Source organism: Lygodium microphyllum, chromosome 3 (assembly GCF_053477565.2).
Source record: "Lygodium microphyllum isolate KBCC chromosome 3, Lygodium_microphyllum_v1.1.10, whole genome shotgun sequence".
In the NCBI taxonomy this organism is placed as follows: Eukaryota; Viridiplantae; Streptophyta; class Polypodiopsida; order Schizaeales; family Lygodiaceae; genus Lygodium; species Lygodium microphyllum.
This window is the reverse complement of record NC_141137.1, coordinates 167,539,382-167,545,511: the sequence shown is the minus strand read 5'-3', so window position 1 is coordinate 167,545,511 and position 6,130 is coordinate 167,539,382.

The window sequence follows — 6,130 nt, the reverse complement described above, 5'->3', positions numbered from 1 at the left end:
TCAGCCTCCACCCTTGTGTGTATTCCTCCATTGTGCAAGCAAGAAAGCTACAAGTGAGACTCCTTCCTTCTCTCCCACAATCTTGACACAACAAGCCTCAGTTTATACCTGCACCCTGACAGAGACAATTCCAGCAAGTAAATTGTCATACACAATCTACACGGAAGAAGTATTCGTTCGAAGAAGACCGACATCAATTACCATTCCCACAAAAGAAGAAGGATTGCAAAAAGCCTTTTTTTTAAAAAAACAAGCCTTGTAAACCCAAACTTGAGCTATGCTCATCCCTCTAACAAGAATTTGAGTGTGTGAGGTTATTTGAGATTTTGTAGGATGGCGATCAAACTATGGAAGATTTTATGGCTAAAGGTGATTTACCAGAACCAACGATGGAGCAAAAATTAGACCTAATCATGATGCAACTTCAAGAGGATCGAAGAGCACGTCAAATTTTGCAAGCTCAACTAGCTACTCTTCAATGATCCATTGTCGACCAAGGTGGAGCACAACCCGAAGATGTTATTTGACGTATGATTGACGTGACACTCGAAGCACAGTCTATCAAGAAAGAAGCCAAGATAAGTAAAAGAAATTTCAAATTTTGTACTTTTAATAGGCAACGTGACATAAAAACTGTTCTCTCTTTTATCAGTCCGTTTGATGATTATTTTCATGAAGAGCATTATGCTGAGAAAGATAAACTCAAATGTGTCATTAACCATTTAGTGGACACAGCATCATTATGGTGGACTGTTATCTGCAAGAGTATTGATTGTCCTACTACTTGGAAGGCTTTTCAAAAGAAATTTTTGCAGAATTTTCTTCCACCTCAATTCCATAAAAAAGAAATCAAATAGTGGGATCTTCTGCAACAAAGAGATCGTGAGTCTATTCTGCAATACAATGAGTATTTTTGGAGTGCCTTACTGCAACTTTGAATGCTTGAAGATGTTCCTGAGAGGCGATCCACAAGCGCAAGTATATGTTCGGTTTGCTTGGTCTCTTCTATGCGAAAGTCAATATGTTCAAGCCAAAGACTTTGGAAGAGGCAATTTCTTTGGCCCATGATGCTAAAGACAAAATTTGTGGACAAGAAAAGAGGCCGCAATAATTTTCAACTAACGGTATCTTCGGTACAAAGCAATTCAATTCTAACTTTCGAAGATTCAATCAAAATCTCTTTGTTCATTCTTCTTTCTATAAATCTTGGACACGACCCCCTGCTTTACCATCAAACACAAATTCAAATCCTAAGCCTTCTCTCTAGCCAAATCCCAACACACCCAAACTTCCAACCATTATCAATAATGTTTTCAAAGCCAAGCCTATAGTTTTCTACAAGTATCAATAACTTGGACAGTTTGCAATGAATTGTCAATCGAAGAAGCCAATTGTTCAAATCAACTACTTGGGAGCGACTGAAAACAAAGACCATGAAGAAATGCTAGATTTTACAAAAGATGATGACGATATTGATACTACTTCAAATACTTTACTAGGTATGTCAAATCTTCATTCATTATTAACAATAAAATATCTTATGCTACATGGTCACGAAAATATTATTTTGCATGATGATGGGAGCACACATGATTTTTTTCCTACAAAGTTGGTAAAAGAATTGAACTTACATATTGTTCCAACTCATTATCGAATAAAAGTTGCATTCTTAGGCACTAGATACAATGGTACACAAGAAGTTCATGATTTAGAAATTAAAATTTGTGATTATGATGAGCATAGAAATTTCTTGGTTGTGCCTTTGCAAGCTAGTGACATTATTCTAGGAATGTCTTTGCGTCACAAATATAATCCCGATATAGATTATTCCACACATTCAATGAAAATTCATTCTAATGGAAAACGAATCACATTACATGAAACATACACCTTTGATAATTTTCCATTGCTTAGTCACACATAGGCTAAACGTGCATTGAGAAAAGGTAGCAAATCATACTTAGTATGGGTGAATGAAATTGAAGCTAAGGAAAATCAGATGCATCCTAGGCACGCACAATTTCTTTCACAATTTAAAGATTGTTTTGCTATTGATTTACACCATGGTTTACCACCTACACGTCTTGAATATCATAAAATAGATTTAATTTCAGGTTCTCAACCACCATGTAAAGCACCTTATAGACACAATCAGATTGAATAGAAAGAAATCCAAGCCCAAATTGAAATAATGTTAACCCGATGGCTCATTAGGCCCAGTAGTTCTCCTTTTGGTACGCATGTTCTATTAGTCAAGAAGAAAAATAACACCTATAGGATATTCATTGACTATCGTGCCCTAGAGAAGATCACTGTCAAGAATAGATATCCGATCCCTAGGGTAGATAACCTCATGGATAAACTACAAGCCACTATTTTTAGCACGAAAGATCTCAAATTTAGATATCATCAAGTATAATTGGATACATCTGACATTTTCAAAACTGTATTTAGAACTCAATTTGGTCATTATGAATTCCTTGTTATGCCTTTTAGTTTGACTAATGCACCAACTACATTCAGTCGTATGATGAATTGAATATTTTTTAAGTATTAGCATTGTGTAATTGTTTTCTTTGATGACATATTGGTTTTCAGTAAAACTGAGAATGAGCATTATAAATATTTATATTTAGTTTTCAAATTATTGAAAGAGAATCAAGTATATGCTAACCCTAAAAAGAGTCAGTTTTTTCAAACCCACATTGAATACTTATGACATATAGTTTTTTCTGATGGTATTCAAGTTTATCCAAAAAAGATAAAAGTAATTTTGAATTGGCCAATTCCTAAAAATGTGCATGAGTTACGTTCTTTCTTAGGTCTTGCTAGCTTTTACAAAAACATTGTGAGAAATTTTTCATTACTTGCATTTTCTTTAACAAAATTATGAAAGAAATGTGTAATATATCATTGGTTAGGTAATCAACAAAAGTCTTTTGATTTACTGAAACATGCTTTAACACATGCACCTATTTTACAATTACCTGATTTTAATTGACAATTCTTTCTAATATTCACTGATGCTAGCTGATCAGGAATAGGAGTTGTCCTTATGCAAGATTCACATTCCATAGACTATTCTAGTTGCAAACTTAAACCCTCTGAACTGAAGTATTCTACCTATGATAAAGAATTGTTAGATATAGTACAAGCTTTACGTCAATGGAAACACTATCTAATGGGATTTGAATTCATGATCAAAACTGACCAATAAAGTATCAAACATCTCCTTAGTCAGCCACAAATCTCTGACCATCATTTTAAATGGGTTGCTTTTATTCAATTTTTTTCATCCACTTATCCAATATCAATCCGAAAAAGAGAATATTATTGCCGATGCATTAAGTAGAAGACTAAGTATCCATAATATCTGTGTTATATCTTTTGATTCCCTTATGCTTATGAAAGATGCCTTTGACCAAGATCCTAGTTTTTAAGCTAATTGGAATAAATTAGTTGCTAATAACTGGATTCCAATTGATTCTTTATCTTATTCTGATGGATCTATATTTTATGAGAAAATATTGTGTGTCACTATTCCATTTAGATCATTTCTGTTGCACGAAATTCTTTGTCCCCCCCCATATCAAGACCACAGAGGTAATATTTCTACTTCAAGAACATTGGTTGAATATTTTTACTAGCCACAAATGGAATCAAATGTTTTTAACTTTGTTTCTGAATGTTTAATTTGTCAACGATGTGTCAATGAGTCAAGCGACACCATGGTAAGCAATATGGTTTATTAATGCCTTATCAATTCCTGAACGACCATGGAAACATATTTCAATGGATTTTATAACTGGTTTGCCCAATATACAAGCTAATCATGATATGATTTGGACTATCGTAGATCGATTTAGCAAACGAGCATATTTTCTTTCATGCAAGAAAACACTAACTGCATCTCAAGCTGCACAATTATTTTTTAAGACTGTTTTCACTGACCATGGTTTGCCAAAAGTTGTTATTTCTGATTGTGATTCTAGATTCTATAATATTTTTTTGTCTACTTTGTTTACTAATTTAGGTACTAAGATTGATTTCTCATCTTCATTTCATCTTGAAACCAATGGGCAAATAGAAGCTACTAACAGTACAATTTAGATCTTTTGCGTTAATACACAATTTCAAAATCACAAACATGAGATACACACTTACATTTACTTCAATTTGCATATAATAATACACCACACATAGCTACACAACAAGCACCTTTTGAAATCATGTATGGACATAGATTGTCTATACCTGTTACATCATTGTCAAACAAAGTTAAAGCTGTTGATGATATTGCCAATAAGCATGTTACTATTTTTATTGAAGTTAAGGACATGATTGTGAAAGCCCACCAATCGTACACTAGACAAGCTAACAAGAAAAGAAAAACCATGAGTTTCAAAGTTGATGATTATATTTGGTTACGCAATGAAAAGAGAAGATTGCAAAGTGTTGAGAAATACCCTATTATTAAATTAGTACCTAGATTTTATGGACCTTTCAAAATCATTCACAAAATCAATGATAATGCATTTAAATTAGAACTACTCCAATACTAGAAAATTCATAATACTTTTCATATCAGTTTGTTGCGACCTTTTAGAGGCAAATTACCTGTCCACATTGTCTATGAAAACCCTCCTTTGTTAGAAGAAGAAACTGAAATCCTTGAACCTGAAGATACTGAGTTTATGACTACTAGAACTGGCCGTAGATACTCTAGATATTTGGTTAAGTTTAAAAATCATCCTGTTGAAGAGGCCCAATGGATGCACACCTGCGACCTAAGTGTTTACCCCTCACTGCTCGCTCCACATTGAGCTAATAGCAATTGAGAACAATTGCTATCCCACCCTAGGTATATGATGCCAGGAGACATATTCCACTGTGGATTTTGTGAGATTTTTATTCCACTATGAATTTCGTGAGGTTTTGTGGTGGATTATATAAAACTTTATTTATTTGTCGGGGCTTGTACACAAGGTGGATTCCTTGTGCGAGAAGTTGACGGGGACGCCTGTCCTTTTCGAGTGTCATGTTGATTTAATGTGCACGTGGGTGATTCCATAATAAGTGATTTCGTAAAATACATATTTAAATTAATGGACGTTTATGCATTTAGAGTATACTCATATTAAATTAGGGTTATGACAAAGTTTCAACCTATTTATTTATTTTGTAGCTAAAGACTGCTAGGTATTCACTTTTGTCGGTTTAATTTTATTATTTTCTAACAATTGTGAATGCTTTAATTGATGTGTAGAGCAGGTAGTGGTGGAGTTGGGAAGGACTGGGCGATAGAGTGTATTTAGATTACCTAGAAGAAGGCGTACACATTATCATTAAAGGCACGGTGCTAATGTTTATTTAGGCGCGCTTATTTATTGAAGCACTTGACAAATATTTTTTATTTTGTATAGGCACAGACTCTCGTTTAAATATTTCATTATTGGACATTGTATTTGGACACAGCCCGACTTTTGGGATACCCAACCGCTTTATTCTTTATTTGGACAAAAGCAAACACAAAAGCTAAGGCATGCTAATTGTAAAAATTGGCTATTTTTTAGCTTGGAGATTAATAAATTTATAAATACATGCCTTGTAGAGCACTCACACAAGGCATGGGAGGAGATTGTACCCAATTTGTCTTTTTGCTTTATGTCATGCAAACTCTCTTCTTACTTTTATGAAGTTTATATAGAGTTCTTTGTTCTTGGGGGACCTTCCAACGCTCACTATGCGAGCATCCAGCATCCGATTTGTGCACCAAAAATAGATAATCAAAACCTCCTCCCTACAACTATCCTGAAGTTTTGTCTTCAAATTGTTGAATTTTTTAATCATGACTTAGGTTATCCTGCCACCCCTGATCTTCAGACTCTTCATGTATTGCTTTTTGTGCCACATTTTGCAGCTTCCTAACATTAGTTGTCTTCTTGTTGCCTTTTTGCTCTTGCCAGTCAAGTTTCAAACCAACATGACTTCTAGTAATAGCTAGTACCATAGCTTCTTTAGGGCATTTCTCTACTTCAATGCAATTAGAACAATCACATTGAACATGCATACTTAAAGCATTTAGGCTACCTGACACCTCACTTTCTCCTCCTAAACCTTAAACTTGATG